General features: G+C 43.8%; 1 non-coding gene across 1 annotated transcript; it reads right to left on the reverse strand.

The window, feature by feature from the left end:
• Positions 1-13,911: 13,911 nt before the first annotated feature.
• Positions 13,912-14,018, reverse strand: LOC120253552. The gene has a single exon (XR_005534314.1). It is a non-coding gene; the product is annotated as a small nucleolar RNA R71 (small nucleolar RNA).
• Between the last annotated feature and the right edge of the window lie 763 nt (positions 14,019-14,781).

Raw genomic sequence — 14,781 nt, forward strand, 5'->3', positions numbered from 1 at the left:
TCCAAACCATGGCCAATATCCCTCAAAACCCTAGCCGAAGCCCTCTCTCATGTTGGGGAAAAAATGGAGAAAAGAATACCAAAATTGGGGCTGAATCGGCTTTAAATAGGGCTGGAATCGGGCAACTCCACGGGCGTAGATGCTACATGCGCCCGTGCCGAATTTCCACAGGGGCGTGGATAATTTCCACACGCCCGTGTGGATTTTCTGTTTCTCTGATTTTTCTGCCGGCTGTGAACAGTGCTGCTATAGTCCTTGCTACAGTTCTCTATTACAGTCTTCTAGCTGAATAACTTCCCAATTCCATACTTTCATCAGGGTAACGCAAATGGGTACACGTTCACGTCTTGAATCACTTGCTTCTTCAATGATATACATGTTGGTGGAGCTCTTGTTCTTATATGCATAGGTCAGAATGCTCGAGTGTGACTGCCTTTATGCCCCTCCAAATGGATGTGCTCACTCGAATGCGAGGAGGTTGGCACACACTCTAGCATCTCACACCTGTCCTATGTCTTCGCGTTTAAACATTAGCAAGATCTCCTCCAAAATAAGTGCATTATGATCCACATTGGCCTATTTCCTTCATACTCGGCCTCACAGCCCTACCTGCGTAAAAGTAACATAAAAACACACATATTAATGTAAAAATCTGAGAAAAGTAATGCTCAACATAAGGAATGAATGCTTCGCATTGATATCGCACAAGCACTTATCAGTGTTCCCTTGGATTATCTTCCGTGTTGCTTGGAAGACAACATAGAGGACGTTCAGAGTGTGTTTTTGCGTGTTCCCCCAATCGATGCTCAAGAGATTTCACAGAAGCCTGGAGGTTTCTCAAAACAGAACCTATCTCACTGAACTGTTCGGCGTGCTTAGTGAGTTGAGCATTCACCTTGCCAAATTGTGCATCCATGCTACTAGTTAGACTATTGAACCAGTCATTGGTACTGAGCATGAACTTGGCAAGGACATCTTCAGTAGAAAACTTCCTCTCAAAGGCCGATTGTTTGAATTGAGATCCTTGAGATGGTGTACCTCTTTGCTGTTGTTGGCCTTGGTTCCATGAAAAATTTGGGTGGTTCTTCCACCCTGGATTGTAAGTTGAGCTATATGGGTTCCCATGGTTTCATTGTCCTCCAATGTAGTCAACATTCTCAATGGATGCAACTGAGGAGCTAGCAATTGGACATTGGGTTGCATCATACCCACCACCACAAGTGCTACAATTCATCACTGATTTTGACTTCGAACTACTGCCCATAAGAAGATCAAGCTTTCGAGTCAACACATCAACATCGCGGCCAAGGCATCATTGCTTATAACTTCATAAAGCCCAGCAGTCTTTTGTGTAGATCCCCTTGAGGCCCAATGTGATTCATTGCTTGCCATAGACTCAAGTAATTGCTCGGCCTCATCGGGATACTTGTTGCTAAGGGAACCACACGCTGTGGCATCAATGAGTTGGCGAGTAGCATAATTCAGCCCATTGTAAATGATTTGTACTCGCATCCATGAGGCAAAACCATGGTGGGGGCACCTTCTAAGGAGATCCTTAAATCTCTCATAGGCTTTAAACAATGTATCGGACTCCCCTTGTTTAAAGGCTGAAATTTCTTGCCTCAACTTCGCCGCTTTGCTTGGCGGAAAGTATCTCCCAAGGAACTTCTCAACCATATCCTTCCATGTTTTAATAGACCCCGGAGACAATGATGTAAGCCAACGATAAGCTCCGTCTCCCAAACTGAATGGAAATAGTCTCAAATGGATCGCATCGTCGGACACCCCATTAATCTTGAATGTAGAGCAAATTTGGAGGAACCGGGAAAGGTGGTCATGTGCATCTTCATTTGCTAGACCATTGAATTGAACCGAGTTCTGGACCATGCCGATTGTACTCGCATTAATTTCAAAGTTGTTGGATGCCACAGTCGGTGCTTGAACACTAAACTCATCTCCCGTGAATTGGGGTCTTTCATATTCGGATAGAGTGCGTCGCTCTTGGGCCATGATTGAAGACTCTCTATTGCCAATTTCAATATTTTTCCTACCCGATCCATCACCAACCTCTCTCAATCTCCGATGCAAAGTTCTTTCAATTTCACTATCTGGTGTAATCAATGTTGATGGATTTGAGCGTGTCATGCACAGTACCTTGCAAAACAGAGAAAGATGATAGAAAGTAAAGATTAAAGGAAAACAAAAATAACAATAAAAAATGAGTAAAGAATGAAATGGCTAGAGTAATAATCTAAAAGTTTCCTATAATTCCTTAAAGTTCCCCGGCAACGGCTCCAAAAACTTGATTGCTTCCCCGCAAGTGTACGGGATCACCAAGTAATATCTCACGTGAAGACACGAGGATCGTATTCCACGGGGCTAAGGATCTCCTATTACTCCTTCTCGAGCTATTATCTAACCTAAGATCTCAAGTGATGGATTTTTACTCTACTAGATGTAATTAAAGCTAAAATGAGATTATGACCAAATTAGAGAGAACAAGCAATAAGCAAGCAAGAAAATAAATGAGATGCAAAGGCCTATGGATGAGGATCCCCTTGAGGGGTTATCATGCAACATGGATTATGATCTACAGTTGCAATGGTAAAATGGACCATGAGATTCCAAGATTAGAACAACCCCAATTTTTCGGCGATTGAACCCTAATCCCATACGAACATAGATAGGAATTTCTTCCAAATCCACATTCCTACGATTGTATTGAGTACGAGGAAATCTCACTTAGGATTAAACCTACTCTTCTTCGGATTAAACCTACATGGAGGTCTACCAAACACCCGATTTCTCGGCGTGATGATACAAGCATCACCTTTTAATCCATTGAAGACCTTAATACATGCGAGCAAGTTACATCTACATGCATCATTCATAAAGGAGCTACGGATTTCTCCTTGGTGTAGCACTTAGCATGAAAACAATGGATTAAATCTCAAAATTATCCAAGCATGGTATTAACAAGTTATCATTCAACATACATGATAAAAACCCCCCCAAGGTTCACCAACACCCGGTGCCCTTGGGGGTCTACTGTGTCATCATCCCACAACAAGCAATACAAACAAGCAAAACATGAAACAAAAGCATAAATGACACTCCGTAGATGAAATGGTGGAGGAGGAGGAGAAGAATGTGCCGAATGATGCTTTCCCCGCCAAAGGAGTGCCAAATGACGCTTCCTCTAGCCTTGGGTCTCCTTCCTTCAAATCGTGGTAAATCTCCTCTTGAATGATGTTGCCTTCTTACCTTGAGAGTCTTGGACCTTGGGATTGAATGATCTACTAGCTTCCTTGCCCTTCTTCTCCTTCCCAAGGTCACCCAAAATCTCCCAAGTGATCTCCCAAAAATCGGCCAAGAAAAGTTCCAGCCAAAAAGTCCCTTGTTCTTCCCTAAAAGTTGGTATTTATACCACCCCGAGGCATACGGGTCATATGGGGATCGTATAGGGGTCATATAGCACAGTGCATATGGCCCCCATACTGGGTAGTATGGGGGTAGTATGTGATAAGTGCTTGAGTAGACATATTTTTATATATGTTTTACATGCACTGAGCATCATTTTTACTATGGTTTATGTCTCATATTGTGTATTTGGTGTTCTTTTATGCATATAGGTTGTGAATGCCTTGAAGAGTAAAAAGAAAGCAAAGATGGGCTATAAAGACATAATGTTGGGAGTTCTTGTTCAATTCAAGGACCAAGACACGAGAGGAGTTGATAAACATGGAGATGTGTGCCAACTTCCAAGAAGATTCAAGTCAATTCACTAGTTGGAAGGGCACAAAGGCAGCCACATCATCATTTTCCTTCTCTTTGTGAAGATTGCAAGACATCTCAAAGATACGTCGATGAAGAAAAGTTTTATAGCCTACCACATGGACGTGTGCCCGGACATGTGGCCTCAAGAGAAGAGTGTTTAGACCGCGTTTTTGTGAAAAGTACTGTAGTAATCTTACTGTAGCAAAATTACTGTTCACACGCCCGCGTGGAAAATTCCAGCGCCGCGTGAAATTCTTGCGACCCACGCGGCGCGTGGAAAAATCCACGCAGGCGCGTGAGGGCACGTGATGCGACGCGATCTTAGGCCTATAAATAGCCGCTTTTGCCCTATTCTTTCTCATCTTTTGTGCGGCTCTTGAGGGGTGAGACGGCTAGGGGTTTGGAGAGGAGGTCTTTGCGGCTTTTGGAGGTGCTTCGTCACCAACTTTGATCGATTCCTCCTCCGTCATAGCATCAAGGAAGCCACCGGTGAACCTAGCTTCGGAGTGGGTCCTTCAAGACGTCGAAGCTCTCCATCAGGGGCCATCGGTTCACATATAAGGGGTTTATTTCTATGGTTTTTAATGTACTTTCATTCATTGATGGTGTGTTTTGTATGTTGCTCCATGGAGAGCTAAAACCCTAGAGGGTATTTGGGCTTGTGAACCCTAGGATTCTCATATTTTGTGGATTTGCTTTGTGTTTCTATTTAATCCGAGTTTGATTATGTTTCATTCTTGATTGTTTAATGCTTGCTTGCCTTATTGATCTTATGGTTATTTGGTTTGCATGATTTGTTGCCTTGGTGGGAGAGAGATCTCCGTTAGGGTTAGAACCTTAAGATTGAAGAGGGTTGAGAGGGTGAGTCATGAGATAGCGAAGTGTCCCCTTTCCCCTCCGATTGGTGTATTCTATCTCCATTCCCTAAGCTCTATGCAACCATTTTTGGTGGGAGGCATGAGATTGCTCGATTTCTCCGCCCGGGACCTTGTAGGGGGTTAGGATCCTTCGCGGGAATTAGGGTTGGATCAATCTTTAGGAATTGGATACACAGTTTGGAATCCCTAGAGTGCTTTGCGGTCATATGTGGTGTGAGGTGTTGAGATTGAGCGATTTCTCCACCGGGACCTCGTGAGGGGACTAGTATCGGTGATCTAGAGATAGACCCGATTATGTTTGGATTTCCACGACTTAACTTACTCATCATAGAAACACTTTTGCTTATCCGGTACCTAATACCGAATCCTAGGGGGAGCATTGCCCGAATACCCCACTTTTATCGATTGAGATTCTCCATCCGGTTAACCCTTGCATATTCGCCTCCGGTATTCACTTCTTCGCACATTAGATCACCACACCTTTCCATTTATCATTAGGTTAGAAAGCGAGAAGAAGTTAGTACTAGTAGCCCCTGTTCCCTGTGGATTCGACTACCCACTCACCGGGGTAATTATTACTTCGACACCCGTGCACTTGCGGTTTACACATGCATATTCGGACGTGTCAGTATGAGATTCCAGTTTTCTTCTCTTTTTGCCCAAATGATATCTTCTTGTTCTCCATGGCTTCCTTATGCCCTACAAAGCAAATAATAGATGATTAAATGAAAAACGGGCATTAAACCTCACAAAATACATGCAATGTGAATACAATATATACATGAAAACATCTATATTTAGACACTTATCAGAGTAACACACCATGAGAGTTAGACAAAGCTAGATTGGAGAGGGTTGAGAGGGTGAGTTGAGAGGTAGCAGAGTGTCCCCTTTTCCCTCCGGTGTGATCTATCCTACCTCCATGTTCCAAGAGTTTTTTGCGGCCATAATATAGTGAATGGGCTAAGGGATGACCTTCCGCTCGGGCTTAGTTGCGAGTGCAACGGAGTGAAGCGCTGAAGTGACTTTTGCTTGTTGACCTGTTTTCCATCTAATGGGGTCCTCTGATCACCAAAATTACCTCTTTAGGAAAATTATGAAAATGACCCCGCCTAGGTCATCGCATCCCACTTGTCCAGGTAGGCGCAAGCTAGCTCATCAATCAGGTCCACATTAGGTTCAAACGCGAAGACATAGGTCCGGTTCAGGATGCGGGAATGTGTGCCAATCTCCTCGTATTCGAGTTAGCACAACTATTAGGAGGGGCACAAGGGCAGTCACATTCAAGCATTCTGACTTGTGCATATAGAACAAGATCTCCACCAACAAGTCCGCTACTAAAGAAGCACAGTGATCCACGACGTAAACGTGTGCCCGTTTGCGTTACCTCGATGAAAGCATGGATTCGGGAGTATTTCGGGCAGGTACTGTAGTAGGTATTGTAGCAAGAATAATGTACCAGTACTATTCACAGCCTGCCGAGAAAACAACAAAGCATAGAATCCACATGGGCGTGTGGAAGGAAATTCCACACCCTCATGTGAAAAATCCACAAGGGCCCTCGCACGGGCATTTGAATTCCCGATTCTAGCCCTTTAAAAGCCAATTTTAGCCCAATTTCAGCATTCTTTTCTACATCTTTTCCCCAACTTGAGAGAGGATGGCGACTAGGGTATTGAGAGGTATTGCCTAGGGCTTTGGGGAGGTTCTATAGCTCTGACATCATGTGCCATTTGGAAGAAGGTTAGTGGAAGAGCTTTCGTTGGCACCGATCCGGCGAGGTGTATCCTAGGCTGAACAATGGAACCCTTGTGACGAGTAGAGGACTTTTCACAAGACCATCATCACGACTAACAAGGGGGTTTTCTATGGATGCTTTGTTTTTACATTCAATTTCATTGATTGTATCTAGCTCCATGGAGAGCTAAACCCCTAGTGGGTACTTGGGTATTTGTGAACCCTAGGATGTATTCGTTTCATTGAATCTCGATATTATGCTTTCAACTAATTGATGTTTTTTTGTGAGTTCCAATCTTGGAGTCTTGATTGTATGAATACTCCCCTAAAGTGAAACTAGGGTTGAGAGTTCTTGTTGGTAACTATTGTGAGTGAGTGACACACCATGAGAGTTAGACAAAGCTAGATTGGAGAGGGTTGAGATGGTGAGTCGAGAGGTAGCAGAGTGTCCCCTTTCCCCTCCGGTGTGATCTATCCTACCTCCATGTTCCAAGAGTTTTTTGCGGCCATAGTATAGTGAATGGGCTAAGGGATGACCTTCCGCTCGGGCTTAGTTGCAAGTGCAATGGAGTGAAGCGCTGAAGTGACTTTTGCTTGTTGACCTATTTTCCAACTAATGGGGTCCTCTGATCACCAAAGTTATCTCTTTAGGAAAATTACAAAAATGGCCCCACCTAGGTCATCGCATCCCACTTGTCCAGGTAGGCGCAAGCTAGCTCATCAATCAGGTCCACATCAGGTTCAAACGCGAAGACATAGGTCGGGTTCGAGATGCGGGAATGTGTGCCAATCTCCTCGTATTCGAGTTAGCACAACTATTTGGAGGGGCACAAAGGCTGTCACATTCAAGCATTCTGACTTGTGCATATAGAACAAGAACTCCACCAACATGTCGGCTATTAAAGAAGCAAAGCGATCCACGACGTAAACGTGAGCCCGTTTGCATTACCTCGATGACAGCATGGATTCGGCAGTATTTCTGGCCGGTACTGTAGCAAGAATTCTTTACTAGCACTATTCACAACCGGCAGAGAAAACAGGAAAGCAGAGAATCCACACAGGCGTGTGGAAGGAAATTCCACACTCTCGTGTGAAAAATCCACAAGGGCACTCGCACGGGCATGTGGATTCCCGATTCCAGCATTTTAAAAGCCAATTTTAGCCCAATTTCATCATTCTTTTCTACATCTTTTCCCCAACTTGAGAGAGGATGGCAGCTAGGGTATTGAGAGGTATTGGCTAGGGCTTTGGAGAGGTTCTACGGCTCTGACATCGCGTGCCATTTAGAAGAAGGTTAGTGGGAGAGTTTTCGACGGCACCAATCCGGTGAGGTGTATCCTAGGCAGGACAATGGGACCCTTGTGACGAGTAGAGGACTTCCACAAGACCATCGTCACGACTAACCAAGGGGTTTTTTATGGATGCTTTGTTTTTACATTCGATTTCGTTGATTGTATCTAGCTCCATGGGGAGCTAAACCCCTAGTGGGTACTTGGGTATTTGTGAACCCTAGGATGTACTCGTTTCATTGAATCTCTATATTATGCTTTCAACAATTGATGTTTTTTTGTGAGTTCCAATAATGGAGTCTTGATTGTATGAATACTCCCCTAAAGTGACACTAGGGTTGAGAGTTCTTGTTGGTAACTCTTTTGAGTGAGTGACACACCATGAGCGTTAGACAAAGCTAGATTAGAGAGGGTTGAGAGGGTGAGTCGAGAGGTAGCAGAGTGTCCCCTTTCCCCTATGGTGTGATCTATCCTATCTCCATCTTCCAAGAGTTTTTTGCGGCCATAGTATACTAAATGGGCTAAGGAATGACCTTCCGGTCGGGCTTAATTGCGAGTGCAACGGAGTGAAGCGCTGAAGTGACTTTTGCTTGTTGACCTGTATTCCATCTAATGGGGCCCTCTGATCACCAAAATTACCTCTTCAGGAAAATTACAAAAATGACCCCGCCAAGGTCATCGCATCCCACTTGTGCAGGTAGGCGCAAGCTACCTCATCAATTAGGTCCACATCATGTTCAAATGCGAAGACATAGGTCAGGTTCGATATGCGGGAAAGTGTGCCAATCTCGTCGTATTCGAGTTAGCACATCTATTTGGAGGGCACAAGGTCAGTCACATTCAAGCATTCTAACTTGTGCATATAGAACAAGATCTCCACCAACATGTCCGCTATTAAAGAAGCAAAGCGATCCACGACGTAAACGTGAGCCCGTTTGCGTTACCTTGATGAAGGCATGGCTTCGGGAATATTTCAGGCTGGTACTATAGTAGGTACTGTAGCAAGAATACTGTACCAGCACTATTCATAGCCGGATGAGAAAACAGGAAAGTAGAGAATCCACACTGGCGTGTTTAAGAAAATTCCACACCCTCGTGTGAAAAATCCTTATGGGCGCTCGTACGGGCATGTGGATTAATGATTCCAGCAATTTAAAAGCCAATTTTAACCCAATTTCAGCATTCTTTTCTACATCTTTTCGCCAACTTGAGAGAGGATGGCGGCTAGGGTATTGAGAGGTATTGGCTTGTGCTTTGGAGAGGTTCTACGACTCTGATATCGCGTGCTATTTGGAAGAAGGTTAGTGGGAGAGCTTTCATCGGTGCCGATCCGGCGAGGTGTATATTAGGCCTAACAATGGGACCCTTGTGACGAGTAGAGGACTTTCCACAAGACCATGATCACTACTAAAGAGGGGGTTTTCTATGGATGCTTTGTTTTTACATTCGATTTCATTGATTGTATCTAGCTCCATGGGGAGCTAAACCCCTAGTGGGTACTTGGGTATTTGTGAACCCTAGGATGTACTCGTTTCATTGAATCTCTATATTATGCTTTCAACTAATTGATGTTTTTTTGTGAGTTCCAATAATGGAGTCTTGATTGTATGAATACTCCCCTAAAGTGACACTAGGGTTGAGAGTTCTTGTTGGTAACTCTTTTGAGTGAGTGACACACCATGAGCGTTAGACAAAGCTAGATTAGAGAGGGTTGAGAGGATGAGTCGAGAGGTAGCAGAGTGTCCCCTTTCCCCTATGGTGTGATCTATCCTATCTCCATCTTCCAAGAGTTTTTTGCGGCCATAGTATACTGAATGGGCTAAGGGATGACCTTCCACTCGGGCTTAGTTGCGTGTGCAAGGAGTGAAGCGCTGAAGCAATTTTTGCTTGTTGACCTGTTTTCCATCTAATGGGATCCTCTGATCACAAAAATTACCTCTTTAGGAAAACTATGAAAATGACCCCGCCTAGGTCATCGTATTCCACTTGTCCTGGTAGGCGCAAGCTAGCTCATCAATCAGGTCTATATCAGGTTCAAACGCGAAGACATAGGTTGGGTTAGAGATGCGAGAATGTGTGCCAAATTCCTCATATTCGAGTTAGCACAACTATTTGGAGGGGCACAAGTTCAGTCACATTCAAGCTTTCTGACTTGTGCATATAGAACAAGATCTCCACCAACATGTCCGCTATTAAAAAAGCAAAGCGATACACGATGTAAACGTGTGCCCGTTTGCGTTACCTCGATGAAAGCGTGGATTCGGGAGTATTTCGGGCCGGTACTGTAGTAGGTACCATGGCAAGAATACTGTACCAGCACTATTTATAGCCGGCCAAGAAAACTGGAAAGCAGAGAATCCACATGGGCATGTGGAAGGAAATTCCACATCCTCCTGTGAAAAATCCAAAAGGGCGCTCGCACGTTCATGTGGATTCCCTATTCCAGCTCTTTAAAAACCAATTTTAGCCCAATTTCAGCATTCTTTTCTACATCTTTTCCCCAACTTGAGAGAGGATGACGGCTAGGGTATTGAGAGTTATTGGCTAGGGCTTTGGAGAGGTTCAACGGCTCTGACATCACGTGCCGTTTGGAAGAAGGTTAGTGGGAGAGCTTTCATCGGCACCGATCCGACGAGGTGTATCCTATCCCGGACAATGGGACCCCTGTGACGAGTAGAGGACTTTCCACAAGACCATCGTCATAACTCACGAGGGGGTTTTCTATGGATGCTTTGTTTTTACATTCGATTTCATTGATTGTATCTAGCTCCATGGAGAGCTAAACCCCTAGTGGGTACTTGGGTATTTGTGAAGCCTAGGATGTATTCGTTTTATTGAATCTCTATATTATGCTTTCAACTAATTTATGTTTTTTTGTGAGTTTCAATCTTGGAGGCTTGATTGTATGAATACTCCCCTAAAGTGACACTAGGGTTGAGAGTTCTTGTTGGTAACACTTGTTAGTGAGTCACACACCATGAGAGTTAGACAAAGCTAGATTGGAGAGGGTTGAGAGGATGAGTCGACAGGCAGCAGAGTGTCCCCTTTCCCCTCCGGTGTGATCTGTCCTACCTCCATGTCGACAGGTATTGAGAGGTATTAGCTAGGGATTTGGAGATTTTCTACGGCTCTGACATTTGCGAGTAATTTGGAAGAAGGTTAGTAGGAGAGCTTTCGTCGGCACCGATCCGGCGGGGTGTATCCTAGGTCGGACAATGGGACCCTTGTGACAAGTAGAGGACTTTCCACAAGACTATCGTCACGACCAACGAGGGGTTTTCCATAGATGTTTTGTTTTTACATTCGATTTCATTGATTGTATCTACCTCCATGGAGAGCTAAACCCCTAGTGGGTACTTGGGTATTTATGACCCTAGGATGTATTCGTTTCATTGAATATCTATAATATGCTTTCAACTAATTGATGTTTTTTTTAGTTCCAATCTTGGAGTCTTGATTGTATGAATACTCCCCTAAAGTGACACTAGGGTTGAGAGTTCTTGTTGGTAACTCTTGTGAGTGAGTGACACACCATTAGAGTTAGACAAAGCTAGATTGGAGATGGTTGAGAGGGTGAGTCGATAGGTAGCAGACTGTCCCTTTTCCCCTCCCGTGTGATCTATCCTACCTCCATGTCCCAAGTGTTTTTTGTGGCCATAGTATAGTGAATCGGCTAAGGGATGATCTTCCGCTCGGGATTAGTTGCGAGTGCAACGGAGTGAAGCGCTGAAGTAATTTTTGCTTGTTGACCTGTTTTCCATCTGATGGGGTCCTCTGATCACCAAAATTACCTCTTTAGAAAAATTACAAAAATGACCCCGCCTAGGTCATCGCATCCCACTTGTCCAAGTAGGCGCAAGCTAGCTCATCAATCAGGTCCACATTAGGTTCAAACGCGAAGACATAGGTCGGGTTCGAGATGCGGAAATGTGTGCCAATCTCCTCATATTCGAGTTAGCACAACTATTTGGAGGGGCACAAGGGTAGTCACATTTAAGCATTCTGACTTGTGCATATAGAATAAGATCTCCACCAACATGTCCGCTATTAAAGAAGCAAAGCGATCCACGATGTAAACGTGTGCCCATTTGCGTTACCTCGATGAAAGCATGGATTCGGGAGTATTTCAGGCCGGCACTGTAGCAAGAATACTGTACCAGCACTATTCACAGCCGGCCGAGAAAACAGGAAAGCAGAGAATCCACATGAGCGTGTGGAAGGAATTTCCACACCCTCGTCTAAAAAATCCACAAGGGCGGTCGCACGGGCATGTGGATTCCTGATTCCAGGCCTTTAAAAGCCAATTTTAGCCAAATTTCAACATTCTTTTCTACATCGTTTCCCCAACTTGAGAGAGGATGGCGGCTAGGATATTGACAGGTATTGGCTAGGGCTTTGGAGAGGTTCTACGGCTCTGACATCGCGTGCCATTTGAAAGAAGGATAGTGGGAGAGCTTTCGTCTTCACCGATCCGGCGAGGTGTATCCTAGGCCGGACAATGGGACACTTGTGATGAGTAGAGCACTTTCCATAAGTCCATCATCACGACCAATGAGGGGGTTTTTTATGGATGCTTTGTTTTTACATTCGATTTCATTGATTGTATCTAGCTCCATGGAGAACTAAACCCCTAGTGTGTACTTGGGTATTTGTGAACCCTAGGATGTATTCTTTTCATTGAATCTCTATATTATGCTTTCAACTAATTGATGTTTTTTTGTGAGTTCCAATCTTGGAGTCTTGATTGTATGAGTACTCCCCTAAAGTGACACTAGGGTTGAGAGTTCTTGTTGGTAACTCTTGTGAGTGAGTGACACACCATGAGAGTTAGACAAAGCTAGATTGGAGAGGGTTGAGAGGGTGAGTTGAGAGGTAGCAGAGTGTCCCCTTTCCCCTCCGGTGTGATCTGTCCTACCTCCATGTTCCAAGAGTTTTTCGTGGCCATAGTATAGTGAATGGGCTAAGGGATGACCTTCCGCTTGGGCTTAGTTACGAGTGCAACGGAGTGAAGCGCTTAAGTTATTTTAGTACCTAGGGCTTAATTGTGGCTAGGGATCTTCCACCTGGACCAAAGTGTTAGGTCTATATGTAGGAATTGGGTTTATCACTTGGAATCCCTAGAGGTCATTACAATTCTATGCTGGTGTGAGATTGAGAGGTTATTCAATCTTTCCTCTGGGACATGTATAGAGTTAGGCATGGGTGACCTTAGATTTGGGATAATGTAATTAAGGATTTCCATGACTCATTGTTGCATAAATTAGGAAGTATAATAGAGTGTTCTTGCACTTGAAACGATTGTCCTATGCAGATCAATATCTGGGTACCCCATCTTTATCGATTGCCTTACCTTCTCCTTTACTTGTGACTTCTATCTTGTTATTTTTATTTTCATAATTTCATATTTTTTCACACTTATCACTATTCATCTTCCACATTAGTTAAGAAACTACTCAAGTGTCTTTATTCCATACTCTCTGTTTATACAATACCCACTCATCTAGGATTATTACTTCGACACCTGTGCACTTCCGGTTTACACGCATATTCGGACGTGTCAAGTTTTTGGCGCCGTTGCTGGGGAGTAGGCTTTTAGAGATACTTTGCTCTTTATTTTCTTAGCTATTCATTTATTCATTCTATTTCATATTTTCTTACTTTATCATCGTTCTGATTTCTTTTCCTTTCTTTTTGGATACAGTTCCAGGTTATGACTTGAGAGAACCCCTCCATAATGATTGAAGGAGATCCCGGGCTAGAACGTACACTTAGAAGAAAAGGGAAAGGACCTATGCAAGAACAGTCTAATATAGCTGATTTGGAAGTAGAAGAATTTAAAAACATGGCAGAACAAAATGAGCAGCAGGAGACATTATCCGATTATGCTAAATCTTCAGTATTGTGCACACAATCGAGCATTGTGCGTACCCCAATTATAGCTCAGTGCTTCGAGCTGAAGCCGGCATTCATCCATATGTTGCAGTAATCCGTACAGTTCAAATTTTTTGCCAATGAGGATCCAAACACTCATATAGAGAACTTTCTCGAGGTCTGTGATATGCTAAAGATAAATGGGGTAACAGATGATGCCACCAAGTTGAGAGCCTTTCCATTTTCCTTGAAAGGGAGAATGAAGCAATGGCTACACTCATTACCTAGAGCATCAATTACCACATGGGAGGAAATGGTAGAAGCTTTCTTGGCCGTTATTTCCCTCCAAAAAATCTGCAAAGCTTAGGAATGAGATCTTATCCTTTGTACAATTGGAATTGGAGTCTCTATTTGATACGTGGGAAAGGTTTAAGGAGCTCCTGAGAAAGTGCCCGCAACACTGAGTCTGGTAGTGGATGATTCTTCAGACCTTTTACAATGGTCTGAATCCGACTACAAGGCAACTCTTGGATACGGCAACAGGATGTACCTTAGGTAGCAAGACCCCCAGTGAGAACTGTTAATTAATTGAAGAAATGGGGTTAAACAGCTACCAATAGAATACCAGGGAGAAGAAAAAAGTGGTCAGTTTCCATGAGATAGATGCAGTGACTTCGTTGGCGGCTCAAGTGGAATCATTGAGTAAGAAGTTAGATCTTCTTACTTCAAACAGAGTAGCGGCCATGATCACTTCCCCGCAAGTGTACGGGATCACCAAGTAATACCCCTCGTGCGAGTACGAGGGGGTCATATTCCCAAGGGTCCGAGAAGCTACTCTTACTTCCTCTTCGCTATGTTGTTTAACCTCAAAGTTTGAATGTGATAGTGATAAAACAAATAAACAAGTAAAATGCAAAGAAAATGTTAACAATGAAGGCAAGATATGGGGGATAATCAAGGAAAGAAAGCAGTCATAGATGAGGATCCTCTTAGGGGCTACTAAAGTGTGCAGGATGGTAGAACTGACATACAATTGGCTAGTTGGACCGAGAAAACCGTAGATTAGGTCAACCCAATGGTCACGGCAATTGACCCCTAATCTGGTACGAGTATTGAATACAAAATCACTTCCGCCCAATTCCTCCTACGATTGCAATGGGAAAGGTGGTTTTCTCAAGTAAGGGTTAGAATACAAGCTAATACTTAACCCTAGAATTGGAGTGGTATAA

This window comes from Dioscorea cayenensis, unplaced genomic scaffold (assembly GCF_009730915.1).
Source record: "Dioscorea cayenensis subsp. rotundata cultivar TDr96_F1 unplaced genomic scaffold, TDr96_F1_v2_PseudoChromosome.rev07_lg8_w22 25.fasta BLBR01000114.1, whole genome shotgun sequence".
Classification (NCBI taxonomy): Eukaryota; Viridiplantae; Streptophyta; class Magnoliopsida; order Dioscoreales; family Dioscoreaceae; genus Dioscorea; species Dioscorea cayenensis.